Source organism: Monodelphis domestica, chromosome 1, assembly GCF_027887165.1.
Source record: "Monodelphis domestica isolate mMonDom1 chromosome 1, mMonDom1.pri, whole genome shotgun sequence".
NCBI classification, from domain to species: Eukaryota; Metazoa; Chordata; class Mammalia; order Didelphimorphia; family Didelphidae; genus Monodelphis; species Monodelphis domestica.
The window spans coordinates 591,605,595-591,632,157 of record NC_077227.1 but is presented as its reverse complement, the minus strand read 5'-3'; the positions used below and the strand labels follow the sequence as shown (position 1 = coordinate 591,632,157).

The window sequence follows — 26,563 nt, the reverse complement described above, 5'->3', positions numbered from 1 at the left end:
ATCTTCTTCAGAAATAAACTCTGGGTTCCCCTAAGGGAAAAAGAGGGTTTCCCCTAAGGGAAAAAGATTGGCCCCAGTTGAGAATTGAGATTTTCTTCTATTCATGCAAAGGATTGAGATTTTGTATATATTCCCAACCAAGTAGTTCTCCCTCCCAGCTGCAAAGAGTCTAAGATAAGAAGAACTTTGGCTTTTCTCCTCCAACTGCTTTTGAGCCTGGATAGAATGCCACCCCCCCCCCCCCCAGGTCTTGTGGAGGTTCCATCTGTTCCTCTTCTGATGCATTTCTTCAAATTTTCAAACTTCCTTGTTTCTGGTCATTTCCTTGTACACAAAAGCAAAAGAAGGGCAGCTAGGTGACTCAGAGGATTGAGATCCAGGACTACAGATGGAAGGTCCTGGGTTCAAATTTGACTCAGACACTTTGTAGGTGGGTGATCCTGGGTAATCACTTGAACTCCATTGCCTATTCCTTACCACTCTTCTGCCTTAGAATAAATACTTAGTATTGAATCTAAGATGGAAGGTAAAGGTTTAAAAATAAAGAAAAAGAAAAGAATAAACTTGGAGAAAATAAATCAACTTCCCGACACCCGTAAAAAAATCTGACATTATATGCAATGTTTCACACCTGTGAACCTCTTACCTTTACATGGGGGTGGAATGGGAAAGCATTTTCTCTATTTTCTTACTGGGGTCAAGCTTAATCTTTAAATTTTTGCAACATTTGTATTTGTTATTTTGTGGTGGGTTTTTTTTCTGTAGTCATTGTACATATTGTTTTCCTGGCTCTGCTTATTTTATTTTATTTTGTGCCACCCTTTGTCCACTTCATGTTTTAAAAAGACAGCTCTCCTTTTATCTTTGTCAGAATTGTTTCTGGTATCTTTAGCATTTCAATTTTTGGACCTTCCCATCTCTCCTAAGTCTGCTGACTTCTTCTGTATAATGTTAATCCATCATATCTTCCCAATCCTTTCTCTGAACCCTTTGAAATCTGCTACCCAAAATATCTAGAATGCATGTCCAACTATTATGCATTCTTTTCCTTCTCTATCACAAATTCTGAGATATAATGGTCACTTTCTTCCAAGTGGAATGGGAATCATCTTGTCCAAACTAGCATCAGTGTGTCCTTGTTGCTGAGAATCAGATCCAGAATAGCAATTTCCTTCCCTGCTTCCTCAACTTTTTGCATGATGAAGATATCATTAAGACAAGCCATTTTTAGCTTTACTGTTTTGGGTAACATTCCTATAGCATCTAGTTAATTGAAATCCGCCACTACTACTATATTATGTCTCTATGCCAGACTGGTGTTCTGTTGTTGTTTTTTAAACCTTTCCTCCTCATTTTCTCTTTCTGCCCATGTAGTCTATATTATACTCCAATGACAATATTGCTTCTGTTTCTGATTCCATTGACCTTTACACAAATGCATCCTGCCACACTTCTCCCTTAGAATTCCTGGTTTCCTCATGAGTCTATAGTCCTATTCTCTCCATCCCCTGTAACCTTGATACAGCAAATGAGATTTTATTTGTAAAGCTCTTTGAAAACTTTAAAACAATATATAAATGTAAGCTATTATCATTATGATCATTATTTTTATTAATATCAATTCATCTCATTCATTTTGAACAAAATATGACCTTTCAGAAGTGTAGAGTCGTCCCGGATATGAGATATGTAGGTGATCAAAACCTGTTCTCTGAATTAGGCTCTCAAGTCAGTCTTGCATGCTACCCATATTTTGTGCATTTTTATATAGCCAAGGGTTTTATGTCAGGCTCTTTGTTTAGATTTTTCTCCTGTTAACTTCTGGGTATTTGAACTGCTTCTTTTTTTCATTGTTGTACTCTTTATGATATATAGCCTAGTGGTACATGTGTGTGTGTGTGGGGAGGGGGGTTTCACCCAAATCTTTTTCTTTTTAAACTTTATTATTTTCAATAAACAAAAATATATTTCCTTCTCTCTCATCTCCCCTTCCCTGGAAAAAATAATATTTTTTGTAAAATATATGCAAAAGAAATTCTCAGTTTATCATGACCAAAAATTATATGTCTCAGTATTCACCCAGAGTCCATCATGTCTCTGTGGTGGGTAGCATGCTTCATTACTGGTCCTATGAAATTGGGTTTGGCTGTTCATTGTGCTCTTTAGGTTCTGAAGCCTTTCAAAGGTGTTTATATTTGAAATGTAGTTGTTCCTGATTCTGTTTTCTTTAGTCTGAATTAGTTTATATAAGTCTTCTCAGATTTTCTCCTTTTCAGTTTAAAGTTCCTTTAATTAAATTTGCAAGAATCCAGACACCCACATTCCCCTTTAGTACTCTTAGATATATTCCACCTCTAATCAAGAAGATGTAAATCCTATATTTTAAGCGGTGACCCTCCCAATTCCAAAAGCCTATTCTTAAGCACCATCTTTTTAATTCACTCTCCAAACCTTACTACATAGCTATTTTAAAACCCTTCAATCATCAACAGTGATGAAAATACCACCTGTGCTCCCAGGGTCTTCAGTTCTTTGACTTTTTCTCAGAAATACTTAGCAATTCTTTCTCTCTCTTTTTTTTAAACCTTTGCCTCCTGTCTTAGGAGTGATACTAAGCATTGATTCCAAGGCAGAAGAACAGTAAGGGCTAGTTATTTGGGAGTAAGTGACTTGACTGGGGTTGTACAGCTAGGAAGTGTCTGAGGCCACCCTTGAACCCACATTTGAATCCTGTCCCTAGACCTGACTCTCTATTCACTGAGCCACCCAGCAGTCCAGTAATACTTTCTGAATTCTTTCTGCCAGTCTCATGTGTCAAGTGCATCGCCAGAAATAAGGAGTAATCATTGTTTGACAAAACTTCAGAAAGTCTCTGTGTCATCCAAGATACAGACCAACATTTGTTGCTCCATCTCTTTTTATGTGCCTCTGTCATACATCACAGTAAGTTCCCCAAAAAAGTCAAAACAGCCAGGGAAAGAACTGTGGGAACAGAGACGGAGAAAAAAACAACAACATATGATTGATCACGTAGTTCGAGGGGGATATGATTGGGGATGTAGACTTTAAAAGTTCACTCTATTACAGACATGAGTAACGTGGAAATAGGTTTTGAACAATGATACATGTATAACCCAGTGGAGCTGCTTGTCAGCTTTGGGAGGGGGGAGGAAAGGGAGTGGGAACCATGAGTCATGTAACCATGGGAAAATATTCTAAAAAATCAAAACAAAGCAAAACAAAAGTCAAAACTATCTGGTGTTATTTTGATGGAGCAGGGCAATAGAGAAAGGGAAGATGGCCGTGATCTTTCCCAAATCCTTAGTTGGGTAGTGAGGAACCCAGCTTAGGGATAAAACAATAACTGGTGTTGCCGCTGAGCCAAGGGGGAAAAAAAAGCAATCTCCAATTATTATAATGTGGCTCTGATCTAGTGGTACAAGCCTTTTAATTTAATGAGGACCCCGATACTGCCTTAACCCCAAAGACCAAAATTCAGCCAGGTATGCCAGCTGGGCATTATTAACAATAAAATAAAATAAAAATCTATGTTGTTAGCTAACACATAAGAATGGGTAGGCTAGTAAGAACCATCTGTCCACTGCTACCATTGTATAACTGACTGCTGCCAGATGTCATGCTAGCAGGCTTGCATCAATCAGTAATGGTAATTGTAAAAAAAAGCTAATGTAGCCTGTACACATATGGGTTTCTAATCAGGTGGCACATTATTGAAAAACTTGGCTATCTCTATTTCAACCCATTTCAGTGAATTGCTTGGGTGAGAAGAAGAGCATAGTAGTAGCATTTATCTAGGGACCAAGAATTAAGAAGGGACAGCTTGGTGGAGTGAGGATGGGTGGTATATAAATGTGGAGATTTGCAATTAGGAAGATCTGAATTCAAACCTCATCTTTGGCTTTCACTCATAAACTTCCTCATTTGGGGAAAGTAACACTTTAGAATTCCCATAACTGTAAAATGAGAATTTAGGGGCAGTGGAAAGAGAGACTTGAAATCAGGAAGACTTATCTTTCCAAGTTCAATTCTGGCCCCAGCTACTTATCAGCTGTTTCACCCTGGACAAGCCACTTCATCCTATTTGCCTCAGTTTCCTTAAAATGATCTGGAGAAGGAAATGGCAAACCCCTCCAGTTTCTTTACCAAGAAAACCCCAAATGAGATCATGAAGAGTCAGATGTAACTGAAATGACTGAACAAGAGTCCAAAAAATCTGTGTTCATGTTCTGCCTCTGATAGATTACGCTGTGGAGCTTGAGCACGTCCTTTGAGCCTCAGTGTCTTCCTATGTAAAATATGTTTTGTTATCAAAAATTTCTAAGGTCCCTTTTGGTTTTAGCATTCTACAACTTTATGACTTTTAGGAATGGGAAAGATTATTGGAAAGGCCCTGGGCCTTTCCCCAAGGCTCAAATCATACCACACAGGAAATTACTGCCTTGAAAGGCTCAGAGAGGAACAAGGAGTGAGAAAGAATGATGGAAAAATTCCTGGCCTCTGTTCTCTATGTTTCTCCCTGGTTCCAGGAGTTCAATTGCAAGTTCATTTTTTTCTCTTTAGGGATTTTCCTTTGCATGTGGTTTGCCTGGAAATGCTCTGAAACACAACCTTCCTGGAGATGGAAATTCCCCAAAGGGAAGAAAGTTGGCCAAGACCCTACCAGGCTACAAATCCTCACTCTACATTCTTTCTTTTCTGAAGGCCAGTCTCAACTGTATGACTGTTTCTGCAGCTTCAATTGGCATATACCTACCTCAGTCTAGTTCATCCTTGGCGTATGATAATTACTTTGTGTACCTTGGTTGTATTGAAATTCTAGGCTAATGGCAGGTTTGGTGGTTTAGAGAGGTTCCTACCTCCCACCCCACAGACGTTGATGTCACCACTAGGCAGGGAGGGAGGAAGGGAATTGATTAGCAATTAGCTTTTTCATATAATTTATGTTTTTATGTAAAGAAATAAGAAGGCTTGAAACAGACAGTCTGAGTGTGGTGTTTCTCCACCCTTGCAGGAGATGAGAGGGCACACCAAGATCATATTGAACAAGAGAGGTGAAGCCTTTCTCTCTGCCTAGAAATGGAAAGGAGTCAATTAAGTCTTACTTCTTCAATCCAAGTCCCTCCTCTAGTCTTACTAAGTAAGAGATTTCTCTACTTTTTGCAACCGAAAGTGGTTATGGCCAAATTGTGACTGGCAGAAAGAATTAGGGTAGAGGGGAGGAGACTGGTGCTAAGAATGAGATAAAAGGAAAAGACCCCAGCAGAAGATGAGATTTGAGCTGATTTTTGAAGGAAACCAGGAGGCAAAGATCCAGGTATGGAAGACCTGTGGAGAGGCATGGAGTCTGAGGTAAGTATCCTGTTGGAAGAATAGCAAGATCAATTTTTGGTGAACTGGAGTCATTGCTCACTTATAGTAGTTGCTGGAGCAGGGAAAGAAAGTCTCACACAATTTCAGAATTAAGACTTCTATTTCCTGGGTCTGGACTTGACCATAGGGTTGGCCAAAACAACTTTATAGAGAAGTATGTACCTTAGGCTCTGTCTGCCTAGAATCCCATGACCCTTTCCTCAACTTAATGGTATCCCTTCTTTCTTTCCTACTTAGGAGCCCTGTGATTCTTTTATCTAGGATATGCCACTGGGACTTCTGGAATGCCAAGAGTCAGAGTACGTGTTTTCCCTCTTTCTAAGAACACTTGAAAGTCTCTTCCTATGCTTTTGGAGACAGCTTTGGATTGCTTTTAGAGGAAGGAAAGAAGGAATGGGCATAAGAAAGAAGATGAACCAGTGATAGGGAAATTGTGTTTGGTGAATGAGAGCTGAGTCATAATTTCCTGGCCTTACTTTCATATGTGCCTACTAGGTTTTTATTTTGATGAATTCATTTGTTTCCATGGACGTTTTTGTTTATTTTGCTTGCTTTATAGAACTATTAAATATCAAAGCTGAAAAGGAACTTGAGTAGCCATCTAATTTCACTTCTAATTTTACATATTAGAGGATTACAACAGGAAAGCATTTTAGAAAAGGTCACAGAACTAGTAAATATTAGAGCAGGGACAGGAACCCAGTGATGTCCATCCCCAATGTTATCTCCTATTCATTATCTTTTTTTTTTTTTTTACTCTCTGCTATAAACAGAGTTCCCATTATGATTCCTTGTTTGATCTGTGTAAGGATGATATTAGAAAATAAGTATTCTTTTATTAGTTCAGGGATAAGAAGTAAAGTGGCTGCTTGAGAAAAGAACTGGAGTTTGAAGCAGAACTGAGAGAGCGTGTTAATTTCAGCTGCTGACAGTTATAACCGTTTTTCTTGTCAATTACTCTCTCTGGCAGTTGGCAGACACACACTCTCAGAGACTCTCTCTCAAGGCTGGAGGAGGTAACATCTTTGCCTCTCTCTCTGCCTGAGGGAAAGATCTGAAGGAGTTCAGTGTTTTCCTTTCCCAAATTGGGAAACATTAGAGACCATTGTGGTTTTATAGATTGCTTTATATCTGAGAAGACCAAAGAAAAACTTGGTCTTTGGTTTGGACTCTTAGTCTGTTAAGACTCAGAGTCTTAACTTGATTCTTGTTGAGACTCAACCAGCTAGCCTTTGTTATTCATAATTTGAAGGCGAAGTTAAGATTTATAAGGATATTAGTGGTAGTTTTTATTTAGATAGCATAAATTTGGGTTAGTCAGATCAGGGAGGATTAGTGTAGTCTGTGGAATACAGGAGAAGCGGTTCCTTGTGGAACCTGGGAGTTTATTTGAGTGGATTTAGAAACCTTTAGAATTAGAAATCCTTCTTTATCCTTATATATTTCAATAAATACTTTATTTTTATAATAAGAGTCTCTTTAGAATCCTTGTGCCTGGTCCTGAAGGGAAGTTCACATTTAAGCTTCACTTCATCACTGAGGATACTTTTGATTACCTCTATCAAAAGTATCTGAAAGTATCCAAACAGTTTGAACCTAATTGGTGAGTTAAATGGTTTTAAACAGTTTTGAACCTATATTGAAACAGTTTTTCCCATCTAAATATTTTATTTTTACAACTCACCAAATTTATTTTTACACCTGCCCTCTTCTAAATCCTACAAATTTACCCAATATTTCCATTTCCTTCCTTTGACCCCCTCAAGACTTACATTTCCTATGCCTTCTCCCCCTTATAGCTGTCTGCTCATCTGATTCAGCTTATCAGTGGGATTTAATGTCTAGTACTTCTCTCAAATAAGTCATTATTATTTTAACTAATTTCCAAGGAGAAAATTCTAGGCACTTGGTACCTCTTTCTGTTATGCTGATGGAGATGGGATTATTGATGAGAAAGTACATTTTTTCTTTTAAATTTATATACAATTTTAAATTCTTACCTTCTTTCTTACAATCTATACTGAGAATTGTTTCCAAGACAGAATGGCTGTAAGGACTAGGCAATGAGGGTTAAATCACTTCCCCAGTCACACCTAGGAAGTACCTCATGCCACATTTGAACACAGGACCTTCTATCTCTAGGCCTTGCTCCCTGAGCCACCTAGCTGCCCCAGTAAAGTACAAATTGAAGTTATAATTGTGTAATTATCCTAAAATCTAAGATTTAAAAAAATTTTTGGAGAAATTTCAGGAAAAGAAACTCACCAACAAACCAAATCAAGAAAGTTTATCCTTTGGAGAAGGTGCCATAAGGAAGCCTGCAGAAACCATATTCTGTATCAAAAGATCGAGAATGCACTTTGGGATATAATGAACTGAACTGAAGGAGGTTGAACATATCATTGATTCTGAATGTAAACTCTTATGCCAAAGGGGATTGCTCCCTAATTGGCTTTTTGTCAATGTGCCTATCAATCAATGTTTTTGCTTTCTTTCTCTTTTATTTCCCTTTTATCTCCAATTATTGCAATTTACCCTTAGAAAGGGCAATTTTATGCACCTCTACCTAGAAGATCTTTAGAGGTATAAGCTAGTTATGGGAATGATTCATTGAGGAGACTAGGCATGTAAATCTGTGAGATTCCAACCTGTTCATCTCCCAGTAAAATCACAGGGGGATTGTGAAAGAAAATTTAATTCTCTTTGTCAATTTTAAGTTAATCAGTCAAGAACTTGGAGTCCCCCACCTTTCACACTTACTTAGTTATTAACACTTAGTTAGTAAAAACCTTTTACTAGAAAAGGAAATTCACACCCTAAAAGGCCACAAACAAGGCACCCAGCCCCACCCCCACCCTGACAGTGCTAGGCAAATTGGGAGACTGTGATTGATTCCTGAGATGTGATGATGTGAGCTGATGGGTAGAAAAAACTGCATATAAGCAAGAGCCTCTGGGACCCTCATTCTCTTTCGAGGCTCAGCCTTGAGGAGTTGGGAGCCTTTTGGTGGCTCATTCTTGGGATGGCTCAGCTTGATTAGACATTCAATTCTGCCTTGGATTTGGTTTCTTGAGGAGTTTGGCTTCAGTAACTCACTTGAGTTGAAGAGACTTTCACAGACTTCCATCTGGAGATTGGAACCTGGAGGCTGTGACTTCCCCACTCTTCTGGCCAGAGATTGGAACTTTGTCAGGGGAGTGAGCTAGATTTCTTCAGAGCAGACTTATCGAGTGGTAGGCTAGAAAATTCCTTATCTCCTTCCTACATTTCCCTCTTGTACTATCTCTCCCTTGCTATAATAAATCTACTAAAGCTACTAACAGTCTTATGACTTAATATTTAATTATTATAAACGGCGACCACAACTTTTGAAATTCTTATATTTGTGAAACCCATTTTTAATCATCACACCTTCAAGCCATGCCAGTGAACAAGTATTTGCTAAACACTTACAGTGTGCCAGACACCATGCTGCACACAGAAAATATACAAACCAACCAAAATTGCTCTCACCTCAAAAAATATACATTCAACTATGTATCATGTAGGCTGTAGCTTATTTCATCTCTATATAAAAGTAGCCATGTTCCAAACTCCATTTGTCACCTACTAGAAAAGATTGGGTTTTTTTTTCCCTTTCCATCAATGTCCTGATAATTGGTACAGTGACCCTTTCCTTTAGATTCTAGTTTTCAGGAATCCTATGGATTCCTAGGCCTCTGGATTAGTCTTGGGATTTCCCCATAATTCTTTCATTTCACTGCTTTTTGGTCACTAAACTTGTTGCTTCGAAGTGAAGCTGTCAGACTAGCCCATTTATCAGAGGCATGCTAGCCTAGGGGCTGGCTGTGGAAGGTACTTAATGAGAAGGGATGAAATCCTGTCTCCTCAAGCCACTGGGAATAAATGTTGGCTTACTACAGAACATATTGTAGCTTGTCATTATTCTTCAGCAAGCCCACTGAACAATCTGAAGAGGTAGCAACTGTGCTCTTACCTTGCTAAAATCAAGTGGAGAGATGTGCTTATGATTAAAAATAACAAAACCTCATTTAATTTTGGAATGTTTGAGCTGGAAAGGACAATCATGACATCTAGTCTGGCCACTTCATTTTACAGACAACAGTCCTAAAGGCCAAAGAAGGGAAGGGATTTATTCAAGCTCACACCAACAACTAGTGGCAGAACAAACTCGCTCTAATGTTCCCGGTTGCAGATTTCCCAAGTATTTTCACTATAATGCACTATATCTTCTGGATTAACACTTGTGGATTTCTAGATGATTTTTTTGTTAACTAATTCTTGTACTACCTCTTTAGGGGCAGATTAGAATCTGGGATATTCAGGTATGTATTATCAAGTAACTTTGTAGGTAAAAAGTATGTTTTTCTCTTTTCCTTTATTTTAAAGAGGTTTTCATTAATCATATCTACTTGGATAATACTCAAAGATGACTCATCTTATAGTGATGTTCACCTTTAGTCCTGGTGACACTTTCTCTCCCAAAGGGTTTTTTACTCTGAGTTCAGACAAACTCAAGTTCAATCTTCTATAACCTGACTCGAGAGAGGAGATTGGGAAATAATAATAATTTTAATGATCATAATTGCTAATAATTCTATGCATACAATCATGTGTATATGTTATGTACATGATACATTATATGCCAGACACTATGCTAAGTGCTTTACAATTATCATCTTACTTGATCTTCACAACTCTGAGAAGCAGGCATTCTTATTATTTCCATTTTACAAGGGAGGAAATTGATGCACAAAGAGATTTAGTGACTTGCCTAGGATCACACAATTGGTAAGTGTCTGAAATTGGATTTGAGTTCTGATCTTTCTTTCTTGAGCCCTGATGCTCTGAATGATGCATAATAATAATAACAATTATATATATATGTGTGTGTATATATATATATATATATGTATATATATATATAAACACTTCATTGACAAAACACTTTATACATATTACCTAAGGTATTCTAGAGCGAGCTCAGTGTGGCAGGAGACCTAATTGTTAAATCTTCAGTGTGAGCATTCACACCTCTGAAATCAGCAAAGGCTACAAATGGAACCTTGCTTTAATGTTTTTTGATTGTCTAGACTTTAAAATGTGGTTAAAAATGTTAAAATGCATATTCAATTGAAAAGTTTACATATATACACATTTTTTCTGAAATAAACATTTACCAACACATTCCTACATATCACCTAGCTGATTTTATTCTCACAACAACCCTGTGAATAGAAGTACTATTTTTATCTTTTTTGCTGTTTCAAAATATTTTATTTTTGTCCAATTACATGTAAAAACATTTTCTTACATTTTTGATAAATTTTGAATTCCAATTTCCTTCCTTCCCTTTGTCTCTTCCCTTCTCATTGAAAAGGCAAGCAATTTAACATAACTTATACATGTGCAATTAGTTCATAACTCTACCAACAAAGCATTAGTGTCCCAATTTTCCCATACCCTCTTGAACATTTGTCATTTTTCTGTTCTGTCATATTAGCCAATCAGATAAGTGTGAGGTGGTACTTCAGAGTTATTTCAATTTGCATTTCTTTAATCAATAGTAATTTAGAGCACTTTTTCATGTAATGATAGATAGCTTTGATTTCTTCATCTGACAACTGCCTATTCATATCCTTTGACTATTAATTAGGAAATGACTTGTCTCCCTATAAATTTGATAAAATTTGAAAAAAGTTCTCTGTGTATTTGAGAAATGAAGTCTTTTTCACAGAACTTGAAATAACATTTTTTCTCTGTTTTCTGCTTTCCTTCTAATCTTAGTCCCATTGGTTCGGTTTCTTTGAAATCTTTTAAGTTTAATAAAATTAAAATTATCCATTTTGTATTCCAGAATGCTCTCTATCTCTTCTTTGGTGATAAATTCTTCCCTTATGTATAGATCTGACAGGTAAAATTATTCTGTTCTCCCCTAATTTGTTTATGGTACCACTCTTTATATAGAAACCATGTAATTCCCTTTGCTATCAGCTTCCATTTTATGGGTAAATTCATCCCATTCACATTTATTTTAACTATATGTTCCTGCAGTGGGAAGGACACTGTCCCAAGCTACCAGATTTTTATTTTGCTATTTTTAGAGCTAGTTCCAGGAGTGTGTAAATTTTTGGTTCTTCCAAGATGTTATGATTTAGGGAGGAGTGTGGGCAGTGCTCTCTTGGTCTGTGCTCTGGTCTGTGAGAGACCATAAGCTCTCCTTTCTGCCCTGGAACTGTAGTTGTGACCCAGAACTACATATATGCAATGAAATAGAGTCCTATAACCAATGCTACCAGGAGTTTACCTATAATCTTCTCTGACCAGTTGTCTGACCCCTTTACTGTATATGGGCTAAAAGCTCCAGAAGCCATTGATATTCAGTCACCCCAAAGGTCTGCTACTGTCTTGCCTGGGTGCAGTGGCACTGGGATGTCTCTAACCATACTACACTTCACTTTCACCCTGGTGAGACAGAACTTTCTTGCCTACATTCTAAGTTGTCTTGGGATGGGGATGGATAATTGCTTTACTCCATCCTTTTGTTGGTTCTGGCCCTTCAGAATTCATTTGGAGACAGTATTTTAACATTGTTTGGAAGGGAATTTAGGAGAACTCTGGTGAATTTCTGACTTTATTCTGCTATCTTGGATCTGTCCCAACCCCCAAATAGGTGCTATTATTGTCTCCATTTTACAGATGAATAAACTGAAACTGAGATAGGTCAAAGTCACACAGCTAATAAATGACTCTGAAAGGATGGAAACTTAAGTTTTCCTGACTGTAATTCCCATGCTCTATCAACTACTATACCACCTTTGGATTGATATATTTAATACACCCTAGAGTGGTACTATGGAGAAAAATTCTATTAGCAAAGCTTACATATAGCTCATGTCTATGGTCTTCCCTAAAATAGATTAACAGAGTTCCTCCTAAAAAGTATTCACTGTACAAAGAAGTAAATATAAAGGATAGAATAAGTATTCATTACTTCCACTAAAAAATTGCCTAAAACATAAAAGGTTCATGAGCAGGCATTAGCAAACACGGAACACTTTGTAATAATGCTGGGCAGGTATTTCACTTTCACCTCTGACATGCATTGCCTTCGCATCTCACAGATCCAGATTTCTACCCAAGTCAGTGCAAAATCCTCCTGATCATGATGTTTCTTCTTTGAGAATGAATGTTCTCTTATGAATGACTTTCACTGGTATACTTGAAAATGTATAACAACTGGCTCTTCAAGAAAAATAAAATTATGTGTGTGTGTGCAGAAAATACTTTAAGTTTAACTTTATCATTTTCTTTAGTCTAGAAATCAACAAAATAATAATAATAAATCAAGCCCCAATTTGTATAATTTACTGGTTCCAAGGTGTAAACATTCATACTGAAATTTTAACAGTTGTTTCCTGAAAGGGTTTGAGCTGACTCTATCACACCCTTCCACCAGTAGCCAGAGTCCAGGAATCTTTGACCTCTTCAACTTGGGGAATAGCTTTGAGGACTATAAATTTCTATCTCTGTTCCCTACCATCTCAGTGACAACATAAAATATACACACATACACACACTGGACATAATGTGACATATGAGGAAGAAAGATTAAATATGTCTCTGATAAGATATGGGAAAGTTGAAAACTCTAGCCACTATTTATAAGTCACCTATGCTTATAGAAAGAATAAGCATGAAGCCAAGCAGAAGAAGAAGTCAGGGATTTGAAGTTCAGCCTCAGGGTTGCCTAGGCATTCACATGATGTTGTGTGTGTCCATCAAAGCTACTTCTGGAGATAGGGAGGGGAAAAATTGTTCCTTTGTTAGAATTCCAAGGAATAGCTGGCATTTACTGTTACCTAGGGAAGAGCCCACCTCAACAGAGAACAGAAGTCATATCCTCTTGTTCTTTATAGCCTGCAGATTGACTGGTTCCTTCTCAATTGTCTATATAATGGCCTTTGACATCTAAATAATGACAGTAGCCTCCTTTGACACTGCTTTCTTTCCATGTATCACAGGGGACCACAGAAGCTCAAGCTTCTCCTTGAGCAAAGGACCAAAACACACCATCATCCCAAGTAAAACTCCATTGGAGGTGCTCTGGTACAAGCTGCTACTACACTCCCTTTACTATTAAATATTTGCTGCTCTGACAAATCAGTGGAAGTCCTTTGGACCCTTTTGTTCATTTTTCAAAATTGGGGTAGCCTTCAAAGGGCCTGGGAAAGCTCATGTCTCATCCTTTCAAGCACTTACCTACAACGCTATTCCCTTAAAAATTCTTTGACAAAGTATTAGTAGCCCACTTCTAGGGCAATTTCAAAATTAACATTATTTTTTTCCTGGAAGCCTAGATCTTTTAGTACAGTAAATTTCATGTTAAGTGGAAACATAGTAAGAGTTAACATAGGTCAGTCAATAAACATTTAAACGCCCTCTATTTGCAAGACACTTTTAAGGGTTGAAGATAAAAGGAAAGGCAGAAGACAGTCCCTGCTTTCAAGGGGCTCAGAGTGTAATAGGAGACGGGAGAACAACATGCAAACAACTTTGTAGAAACAATCTACTTAAAGGATAAATTGGAAATAATCAACAGAAGGAAGACACTAAAATTAAAAGGGGTTAGGAAAGGTTCCTCTAGGAGAGAGAATTTTAGTCAAGACTTGAAGGAAGATCAGGAAAGTAAGAGCCATATGGGAAGGAGCAGGAAACCCATTCTAGGATTAGGGAATAGCCAAAAAAATGCAAAAGTCAGGAAACAGAATATCACATTCAAAGAAAAATAAGGAGTCCAAGGTCACTGGATCTTGGAGTATATGAAATGGGAGGGATGTGATCTGTAAGAAAATTGAGACAAAGTAACAGCTAGTTGGCTCAGTGGATAGGGAGCCAGGATGGGAGATAGTAGGTCCTAGGTTCAAATATGACCTCAGATATTTCCTAGTTGTGTGACTCCAAACAATTAGTTAACCCATAACCCTCATTCCCTCACCCTTACTGAATAATCAATATTATATCCCTAGTGCCTTGAGAAGTGTCACTTAATAAATGTTGCTTGTTTAATTTAATTAACAGAAAACGAGATCTAAATGATCTTTTTCTGTATGCTCTTGGGCAGAAATTTTGGGTTGAAAAAATACATGGTAGAATCTATAAAACAATGATCTCTTTCTAAATAGTTGCTTTGTAGAACGGTATTTTAGTAAACTTGTTCCCTTATTTGTTGCTCTACTGGGGTTTAAAAAAAAATCCTTGACTTTTTGTATTTCTCATCTTCTCTCTTCAGACACCATCATCTCTAAAAGGTTCCACTCAGTGTTGGGGTTGGAGGCTGAGCCGCCACATGTCATCCTGCCATAAAATACTGGGAATGGATTTGATGGGAACTAAGGAACTTTTCAGTCCAGTGAGTCTTGTTCAGTTAAGCTGTCACTGTTGTTTTAACTTTAGATCTCAATGCTATTTTGCAAACATAACAAAGACTCTTATCTACTCTGCATTTATATTGTGGGAATTATTTTCAGCATATTAATAATTTATCATAAACTTATTTCCTTATTTTTATTTTTAAAGGTTTTTTTTTAAGTGTTCTTTGTTTTTTACCCAGAGGAACACATTTCCAATTTAATAATGAAAGTCAATGACAAAATTGGATTTAATAGAAGGAAATTTGCTGTCCTGTAACACACTGATTTCACAGAGGGGGATAGATTTGCATTGCCTAAAACAACAATAATAAGAAAAAAATGCAAGCAAACTCTGGATGTAAAATTTGGTCAGCCCAATTTATCTCAGATTACCTTCAAAATCCTACATGAGAGACAGAAATAGTAGTGCGAATTCTGACCATGTAGACTTCTGTTTAAATTGGACAACACTAAAATTTTGTTAATATTTAAGTTTAATGAAGTGATTTTTGGTAATGCAAATATTATCTTTCCATCTTGTAAATGTAGAGGTAAAATATAGAGATTTCTTCAGGCCTAGGACAAATGCCTAGTAGGTTTCTGAGGTAAAAATCTGAGCCTAGACATTCTGACTCCCAAGCCCAATGGGCCATCCATCATACAATGCTCTCTAAAGCCAAATTTACCATCTTTTCTTTCCAAATGTTTGTCTTAAATTCTTTCCATTGGCCTCTGTTCCATTTCTCCTTTATTCTTCATGGTGGAAGTTTATAGTGACCGGGGTTACAAACCAGCTAGTATGCCATTACTGAAGTATTTAATCTAGGGCCAGCAAGGTTGCACAGTGGAAGAGCACCAGGCCTAAAATTGGGAGATCTTTAGTTCAAATGTGGCCCCAGACATTTCCTAGCTGTGTGACTGGATGCTTAATCCCTACCCCCTAGCCCTTACTGCTCTTCTTCCTTAAAATCAATACTTTATTGATTCTAAGACAGAAGGTAATTTTTTAAAAACTAGTATTTAATCTTTCTTTTAATCTATTATGTAAAGACCTGTTTAGGGGTGGAGAAGTTGGAGGAATCTAGTTTTATTTTTATTTTGGATGCGTATAACCCTACAAGTGACACTCTGCATGACCTAGCTACAGATCAGGGATTAGTTCCGAGTTTGGGGCCTAGCAGGCCTCCTTTGAAGAGACAGCTGCCACCCGTTTCTCCCTACCCCAAGTGCATAGTTCTTTACCATTTGTTCTTGTCCTCATGAAATTCCAGAAGCCCCTGAGCTTTCTGAAGGGCCTCCCCTGCAAAGCAGGCTGTTTCCCCATCGTGTGGGGTAGTACAGCCTCGTGGTAGCACCCTAGGAATGGGGACCAAAGTGCACCGTACATCCTTCCTGCTCTGTGGCATTTATTTACCTTAGATTATTTATTGTGGAAATACGAGATGGATGGTTAGGGAAGGAGAGAACAAACAAACTTACCTTCCTCTCTGGCTTTATCCTGTATGGGTTCCTGCTTGCACGTACTGAAATGTCTATAATTTACTCTTCAGTTTTGCAATGTTTATAGCTTTTATGTCATTTGAAGGTTATTTATAACAATTATATAAGGAAGCAAAGTGCCATAAACTGAAGTAATTTACTGTAAAATATCTGAAATGCTAAAATATCAAGCCGTGCATTACAGTACTGGTAACACTGCTCTTAGAAGAAAGGGAAAGGGGGGGGGGGGATCTAAAAATCTCTCCTATGCCTCTCAATGAGATTTATAAGCATAGTAGCAACTGTCAAATATTAATTTAAACGATTTGGGGGAGAAAGGAAAGAACTTGTCTTCTGGTTATCACATTCTAGAGCTTAAATGAATCCACTTGAGACGATTTGATAGGAAACCCTAAGTCCTAGGTCAGGACAGCAAGTGTCAGATAGGAAGAAATCCAGGGATCCATGTTCTTACTGCTAGAAAGTTGAATGTCAGAACTGGAAAGAGTCTTCAACATTATTTAGTCCCTTTATTTTACAAATAGGGAAACTGAGGGAAAAGAATAATGAATAGATTGACCCAAGTTCACTAATAATAATAACAATAACAACAACATTTATATAGCATTTACTATGTGCCATGCACTGTGATGGGTGCTTTATATATTTGATATTTTTGGTTGTCACAACAGCCCTGGGAGGAAGGTATTATCATTATTTTCACTTTGCAATTGGGAAAACTGGGAATTATTTTCAGCATTATTAATAATTTATCATAAACTTATTTCCTTATTTTTATTTTAAAAGGTTTTTTTTTTTAAAGTATGCTTTGTTTTTTACCCAGAGGAGCACATTTCCAATTTAATAATGAAAGTCAATGACAAAATTGGATTTAATAGAAGGAAATTTTGTGTAGGGTCACACAGTTAGTGTCTGAGGTCAGATTTGAACCCAGTTCTTCCTAATTCTAGTCCTGGTGGTCTATCTACTGTACCTCCTAGTCACCCCCAATAAATGAAAAGGCTGAGGTCAGAATCTAGATCTCCTGACTCCCAGAGCCAGGGATCTTCCCATCATTCCACACAGCCAATTGACGTACACATGAAGAAACATCTTCATAGGCTTCAGAAGGCAGACTGCCTGGGGGCTATGTGGACTAACCCAGAATCCTTTCTTTTTTTTTTTTTACCGATTACTGAATAATCCTTTTTGTGTTGCAGAAAATCAATATTATATATTTTTTAAACTATAGAGATTTATACTCTTGTCAAAATAGCTGGCTAAAACATTTCTCTGTCCTCTCTCTTCTTACCTCTAGAAGGTCTTAACTCACTTAATACCTAACAGTCTCTGAAGGCTGCCCAATGAACGCTAATAAAATGCTAAGACAAAGAATTTAGGTCTGTTTTCTTTGGGTTAAGCACCGACCTGGAGAGGAGAGGGCCAGAGACCTTTCTCCCTATGATATTGTCTTTCATCAGATGCCATAAATGAAGGAGCTAAACAATGAAAGAAAGCTGAGTTATTTTCTATATTTATTATATTGTATTATCATGTCTAAATAATATGTGATTATATAAATATGATTTCTGTATCATATTTTAAATGTGTAAATATTTATATATTTTACATTATATATTTTATATCATAATATCTAATTGATATTCCTATCCTGCATAGTTTAGGCCAAATTTGGAATTTTATACATCTTCCACAGTTGATACCTTGAACATATTAGAGATCTTCTTCTGATCTTTCCTCTCAAATTTAGTGGGTTCTGGTGTTATAATTGAGATGAGCATCTCTAGCTTTTCACAAAAAATTAGTTTACCTCTCCTTGCCACAGTTTTTTAAGGTAGTTGATATGATGCTCAGGAAAGAGTTCTGGGCTCTCTCACTTGCTGGAATAATGATAGCATGTAATGTTTTAATTCTATACTGAAGGGCCAGTGAAATGGCAAGTCTATCTTCTAGATCTTATAGGTCTCTACTTTTCAAAATGGAGAAAAAGATACCTACTCTGTCTACTTTGCACAGCTGTTTTGAATAACCCAAGACAATTGACACAAAAGTGTTTTTCTAATTTGTTTTGAGTTTATTTTAATTTGTGTGGACAGGAGAGCCCTACACAAATGCAAACTATTAGTCTGTTACTGTGATAATCACTGATGATATGAGGAAGCTTTTCCTTGTTCTCAGGGAATTTAAAAGCTGATTGGGAAGATGAATTTCATGAACATATAAACCCCAATCGGTGGTGAATAATTGAAATATAGTAGTGTCCTAGAAAATGCTTAATGATTCTCTTGACATATGTGTGTATATGTGTATATGCACACATAGATATGCATATATAAACCTATATTTTTGTTATTCAATCATGTCCCCACTCTTCATGACCCCATTTGAGGTTTTCTTGGAAAAGACACTAGAATAGTTTGCCATTTCCTTCTCCGGTTCATTTAATAGATGAGGAAACTGAGGCAAACTAGGTTAAATGACTTGCCTATGTTCACACAGCTAATGAATTTCTGAGGCCAGATTTGAATTCAGGAAGAATTCTTACTGATTTCAGGCCCATCACTCTACCACCTAGATGCACACACACACACACACACACACACACACACACACACACACACACACACACACACATATATATGTATATGGAAAACACTTTTAAATTAATCTGCCTTATTAACATTTTTTCTAAGACTTTTCTTCTTTTCTCTTCCTTCCTTCCTTCCTTCCTTTCTCTTCCTTCCTTCCTTCCTTCCTTCCTTGCTTCCTTCCTTCCTTCCTTCCTTCCTTGCTTCCTTCCTTCCTTCCTTCCTTCCTTCCTTCCTTCCTTCTTTCCTTCCTTCCTTCCTTCCTTCCTTCCTTCCTTCCTTCCTTCCTTCCTTCCTTCCTTCCTTCCTTCCTTCCTTCCTTCCTTCCTTCCGTTCTTTTCTTTCTTTCTCCCTTACCTTGTGTTTTAGAATGGATAGTATCAATCCCAAGGCTCAAGAGCAGTAAGGGCTAGGCAAAGGGTATTAAGTGATTTGCCCTGGGTCACATAGCTAGAAAGCATCTCCAGTCACATTTGAACCCAGGACCTCTTGTCTCCAGGTCTGGCTCTTTATCCCCTGATCCACCTGGGTGCCTTTTTCTACAATTTTCTTAAGCCAATCAAGAAAACAATAAATAAGCCCTGACTTGCAGCATTTGCTGATTTCTGAGGTTTATAGGCTCCTACTTTTAGCTCTTTGAAGCCAATCTGAGCTGGGTCTAGGATCCTCTGATATATCTTATTAGGAGCAGCTATGACATAGAGAAAAGAGGATCTGAATTTTAGTTCTACCTCTTTGATTCAGAATCCCTATGCAACCTTGTAAATGACCTCTAAGTCCCTTTATCTCTCTTAACCTCCTTTTTCTCCTCTGTAAAATGAAAGGATTGAACTAATTGGGTCTCGTAGGTCTCTTTTCCAGTTCTAACAATCTATGATTTGGTCTCTGATTTGGCAGGCTTGGCTGCTTTGTGAGGAGGTGGAGTAAGGCTAAAGGGGAGAAGCTTTCCCAGGGGCATGTATATATGTGAGAGAAAATCTCTCCTGGGGTCTGACCAAGCCATCTGAAAAAGCTCTTTGCAGTATATAACCCCAGGGTACAGCTCCTTTTCTAGTAAGCCTGGGGCTCACAGCAGTCTAGATGCCTGGGGCCCTGGGCTGGGAACAAGAGAGAACAAGGCTGGAATTAGATGGGCTCCCCCCACTGAGATTCAGGCCTTCCTAGCTCTCTTTCTCTCTCTAACTCCAGATGCCAAATCATTAAAAAATCACATGTCCTCTAAGTAGCCCATGTTTCTAAAATATAATCAAGGCCTCACATGTCCCTGCTTTGGGGAACATATGTCATAGTGGAGATTTGCAGAAGGATTTCCAGTTCTCCTTCCAGGGAAACTTAATATTCCTAGGACCTGGGATTTTTTCAAGCAAGATGGCCTATAGCAGAGGTGTGAGGGTTTATGTTTAACTATAGATTCTTTGAGAAAAATAAATATATACAGGGTACACTTTTTAGCTTAATTTGCATTATTTCCATTTTCTCCATCTTAAGTCTAGACAATGAACAAAACAATAACTCAAACCTTGATTTATAGCACCAATTTCCTAGGTGTAAATACTGACACTGAAAATTTAACAGTAGGCTAGCAGTCCCTTTAAGAACTGACTGCAGGACATCATTACTCCTGTGTAAATGGAAGGACTACAAAGGTAAGGAAAGGAAAGGGAAAAAATAACCTCAGGGAGAGGCAATTCTTGGAATCCTCTAATTTTAGAGTTGGAAAGGACCTCAGATACCATCAAGTTCATTTCATACTCCAAAAAAGTATATATCTAAGTGGTCATATGACCTTCCACTAAAGATCTCAAACAAGGGGGGACCCACCACCTCCTGACTCTCATTATGGCTTTGGGCAGCTAAAATCCTTATGAAGTTGGATTTTTTTTTGTTTGCTTTGTTTTTACACAGATCAACCCAAAGTTGCCTCTTTTATAACTTCCACCCTAAAATGCTTCCTGTTCTGCCCTCGGGAGCCAAGCAAAACAAAATTGAATTCTTTTTCCATGTGAAAATCCTTCAAATACTATAAGGTTTTTTTTTTTCCATTCAAGGAGCATTTATTATGAGCCTTCTATGTGCCAAGGAGTAGTCTAGGCTCTAGAAATATATAAATGCAAGCCAAAATATTCACTGCCTTCTACTGGAAGAAAACTAAAACTAATATTCATACAAATAACTGGGATGAGAGAGAGAGAGAGTATGGAGTGGAGAATCCACAACATTTCTACCCCTGGAGATGTGGAGGAGAATTTTATCATAGAGCAAGGCCATTCCTGACTATAGAAACCTGGAGAGAAGACCACCATGATGTTGTTACAAAGCTCTCTAGGTATGTTAGTGCACCTGGAAGGCCTTTCCCAGCACTTTAAAGGTTATTCTTCCATCAGCCAAGGCACAAGAATTTAATGAATGCCCATTATGAGGACATCACTATTTCAATCTCAGAAAAACATCAAGGGCACTGTGCTTAGGGGGAGTTGTGGAGACAAGAAATAATTGGAAAGAAAAAGACCAAAAAGAGAGAGAGAGAGAGAGAGAGAGAGAGAGAGAGAGAGAGAGAGAGAGAGAGAGAGAGAGAGAGAGAGAGAGAACTAAATGTTCTGCAATTATAGCAAAGTTGGTGGAATCAGAAGGACCTGAGTTCAGCTCAGCTTCAGAAGCTTAACTATCTAGCCCCTAATTTGGAATTTGTTGCCATGCCTGTTTAATGGACCCAGCACAGACAGCACAGTATGAGCAGGATTTATAGAGCTCAAACAACTGCTCTGCCTGATAAAGAGGATGACCTGTAAGGGAATGAAGCTAGAGCCCAGTGACAGAGATCTAGTTTTATAGGCAGCCATCCTGTGATGTCAGTGGTGTATATAGCATATTTGCCATTTTATTATATAGCTGAGCCAAATATGTGCTTAAACTTTGGGAGGCTGAATGAGAGGAATGAGCTTCAGAGCAAATGTGGCAGTTTAAAAAAATATAATTTCATATTTTGGACCTGCATATTTAGTCATTTTGGATGACAATTACGTCCCCTGAAGTTTCTAATATTAGACTACTGCAGTCCCATCATATTATTCAGTGGTGAATTTGGTTTGTTATTGTCATTTCCATTCCTTTTTTCATTAGATCATAATAAAATTGTATTTCAAAAATTTTTTTAGAAAAAGGCAAGTTGTTTAACCTCTGCCTGCCTCAGTTTCCTCCACTATAAATTGAGATAATAGCAGCCTTTACCCCCCAGGGTTATTGTAATGATCAATTGAGATAATAATGCATGGCATATAGTTGTTGTTCATTCTTCATCTTCAAAGAAAACCAATGACTTTGTGGGTCATTTCTTTTTTTGGTCTATATTTAATTTTTTTTTATCAATTACATGTAACAACAAATTTCCATACAAGTTTTCTAAAGTTTTATGATCCAAATTGTCTCCCTCTCTCTTTCCCTCTTTCCTCTCAGAGCTGGCAAGAAATTCAATCTAGGTTATGCATGTATTATCATGCAAAACACATTTCCATATTATATATTTTTATGTGACTAATCCTATAAAACCAAAACATAGGGTGATTGTCTTGCCTTTTGAATTGGATTTAAATGATACAGAGTTGCACAAAGTTGTAGGTGTCACTTCTCCCTTCCAGAGCCATTAAAATCCAGTGGCATGACCAAAGTCAGGATGACTGGCACATAGTAGGTGCCATATAAAAGCTTATTTGCTTCCCTTCTCTTCCTTTTTTCCCCCGAACAAAGAGATGGGGAAATCATGACTCTCCTCCCTTTTGAAGGGGAAAAAGGCTATGGGTATAAAAGTGTATATATTCTCATATTTAGTAAAAAAATTTGTTGGTGTTTATTGAACAGCTTTTTTCCTCCTTTCTTATTTGTTACAGAGGATGGCTTATGAGAGAGCAGGCATATATTAAAAAATGAAGATAATATAAAAGATAGTAATAGTTTTTAAAGAAACAATTAGAGCTCAGATTAACAAAAGAAGAAATAGAATTCTTAAATAATCCCATCTCAGAAAAAGATATTGAAAAAGCCATCAAGGAACTTCTTAAGAAAAAACCCTAGAGCCAGAGGGATTCACAAGTGAATTCTATCAAACATTTAAATAAAAAAACTAATCTCAATAGTATCCATATTATTTAACAAAATAAGCAAAGAAGGAGTTTTATCAAATTCCTTTTATGACATAAATATGGTTCTGATTCCAAAGCCAGGTCGACCAAAAAATGAGAAAGAAAACTACAGATCAAACTCCTTAATGAATATAAATGCAAAACTCTTAAATAGAATGCTTGCAAAAAAGACTCCAGCAAGCCATCATGAGGATTATTCACTATGATCAGGTGGGATTTATACCAGGATTCAAGATGGTTTAATATTAGGAAAACCATCCACATAATTGACCATATCAATAATCAAACTGATAGAAATTACATGATTATCTCAATAGATGCAGAAAAAGTCTGACAAAATACAAAACCCATTCCTATTGAAAACACTAGAAAGTATAGGAATAGAAGTGTTGTTCCTCAAAATAATAAAGAGTATATATTTAAAACCATCAGCAAGTATCATCTGCAAAGAGGACAAATTAGAAGCCTTCTTAATAAGATCAAGAGTGAAGCAAGGATGCCCATTATCACCTCAGTTATTTGATATTGTTCTAGAAATGCTAGAATAGCAATTAGAGAAGAAAAAGAAATTGAAGGGATTAAAGTAGGCAATGAGGAAACTAAACTATCACTCTTTGCAGATGATATACTTAAAAAAACCAGAACATCAACTAAAAGGCTACTGGAAATAATTAACAACTTTAGTAAAGTTGTAGGATCCAAAATAAACCCACATAAATCATTAGCATTTCTATATATTTTTAATAAAACTCAGCAGCAGGAGTTAGAGAGAGAAACTCCATTCAAAATCACTGTAGACAATATAAAATACTTAGGATGTATCTGCCAAGACAAACGCAGGAATTATATGAACACTACTACAAAACACTTTCCACATAATTAAAACTAGATGTAAATGATTGGAAAAAACATTAACTGCTCCTGGGTAGGATGAGCTAATATAAAAAAATGAAATTTAAAAAAATTAATCCATTTATTCAGTGCCATATCTATCAAACTACCAAAAAACCTTTTTTATTGAATTAGAAAAATTATAACAAAGTTCATCTAGAAGAACAAAAGATTTAAAAAATCAAAGGAAATAATGGGAAAAAAAAGTGTAGGATGGGGCCTAGCAGCACCAGATCTTAAACTATACTATAAAGCAGGGGTCATCAAAACAATATGGTACTGGCTAAGAGACAAAAGGGTAGATCATTGGAATAGTATATCTGTCAGATTTGTGGGAAAGGAAGGAATTTAAGACCAAGCAAGAGAAATAGAACATTGCAAAATGTAAAACGAATGACTGATTATATCAAATTAAAAAGGTTTTGTACAAACAAAACCAATGCAACTAAAATTAGAAGGAAAGCAACAAACTAGGAGAATATTTTTATAACAAAACTCTCTGACAAAGGTTTAATTTCCCAAACATATAAGAAACTAAGTCAAATTTATAAAAAATCAAGCCATCCCCAATCAACAAATGGTCAAGGAAGATGGATAGGCAGTTTTCACAGGATGAAATCAAAAGTATCAATAAGCACATAAAAAATTGTTCTAAATCCCTCCTGATTGGAGAAATTCAAATTAAAAAAACTCTGAGGTACCACCCCACAACTAGCAGACTGACCAATATGACAGCAAAAGAAAGCGATAAATGTTGGAAGGGATGTGGCAAAAATGGGAACACTAATACACAGCTGGTGGAGTTGTGAATTGGTCCAACCATTCTGGAAGGCAATTTGGAACTATCACAAAGGGCTTTAAATGAATGCCTGCCCTTTGATCCAGCCATGGCACTGCTGGGTTTGTACCCCAAAGAGATAATAAGGAAAAAGTCATGGACAAGAATATTCATTGTTGCGCTCTGTGTGATGGCAAAAAACTGGAAAATGAGGGGATGCCCTTCAATTGGGCAATGACTGAACAAATTGTGGAATATATTGTTGATTGAATACTATTGTGCTCAAAGGAATAATGGACTGGAAGAATTCCATGTGAACTGGAAGTGATGCAGAGTGAAAGGAGCAGAACCAGGAGAACATCGTACACAGAGGCTGATACACTGTGGTACAATCGAGTGTAATGGACTTCTCTACTAGCCGCTATGCAATAACCCAGGACAATCCAGTGGAACTTAGGAGAAAGAATGCTATCTACACCAAGAAAAAGAACGGTGGAACCAGAAATGCATTAGAAAAATATATGATCAACCACATAGGGGCAATAAGAATGTGATTAGGGTTTTCATGTTAAAAGATTACTCTACTGCAAATATGAATAACATGGAAATAGGTTTTAGTGGAACTGCTTGTTGGCTTTGGGAATGGGGGTACAAAGTGGGGGGAGATATCATGTATCATGTAACTATGGGAAAATATTCTAAATAAAAATAAAAAAGAAACAATTAGAAAATAATAGATAATAATAGCTGACGTCGATGTAGGCTTTGAGGCAACTAGAAGGACTGTGATTCTTGGAGTCAGGAAGACCTGAATTCAAATCCTATCTAAAACATTTACTAGCTATGTGACTCCAGGTAAATCACTTACCAATGATGACTTAATTGCCAATCTAATGACCTTTGCTCAATCATCAGCCTTCTTGACCTATTGCTAGTGTTTGACATTATACCTCACCCTCTTCACCTTGATACGGTGCTTTCTAGGTTTTTGAAATACTCCCCTCTACTTGTCCTCCTCAAATCTCCTTTACTGGATTTTCATCCAGATCATGGCTGCTAACATTAGACATTCCCCGGTGCCCTCTCTTGGACTTTCTTCTCTTCCCCCTCTATATTATTTTGTTTGGCTATCTCATCAGCTCTTGTGGATTCAATTACCATCTCTTTCCAGATGATTCTCGAATCTCCTATTCTACCTGTAACCTTTTCCATGACCTTCAATCTCAAATCTCCAACTCATTATTGTACATCTCAAGCTTGATATATGCACTTCTGACATTTTCAACTCAAGAAGTCCAGAACTGAACTCAATGTCTTTTCCTTAAAGTCCCCCTCTCCTCTAGACTTTCCTGTGATAGCTGTGGCCATGCTTCCAACCTCCCAGGCTCCCAGGCTCACAACCTAGGTGCCATCTTTTCCTCCTCACTCTCTCTCACCTCCCATGGCTAATCTGTTAACAAAGTCTGTCAATTCTACTTAAAAAAAAAAAAGAACCTTTTATTCTCAGTCTTGGAATCAATACTGAGTATTGACTCTAAGGCAGAAAAGCAGTAAGGGCCTGGTGACTGGGGTTCAGTGACTTGCCCAGGGTCCCACACCTAGGAAGTATCTAAGGCCAGATTTAATCTGAGGACCTTCTATCTCCAGACCCAATGCTCTATCCACTGAGACGCTTAGCTTCCCCTCAATTCTACTTTTGTAATGTCTCATTTTTGCTTCCCTTTTCTCCTCTGAGCCTATGATATTACCACCTTCCTGGAACATGAACTATCACAATAACCTGCTGGCCAGTCTCCTTTTTTCAAGTGTCTCCCTATTTGAGTGCACCCTCCACTCAATTGTCAA

General features: G+C 37.3%; 1 long non-coding RNA gene across 1 annotated transcript in view; it reads left to right on the top strand.

Moving 5' to 3' along the window:
• Positions 1 to 14,320: 14,320 nt before the first annotated feature.
• LOC103103150 (uncharacterized) overlaps positions 14,321 to 26,563 on the top strand; it is a 62,120-nt gene continuing 49,877 nt past the window's right edge. The window contains exon 1 of the long non-coding RNA XR_458982.3: positions 14,321 to 14,824. This is a non-coding gene — a long non-coding RNA (uncharacterized LOC103103150). The remainder of the gene's footprint in view (positions 14,825 to 26,563) is intronic.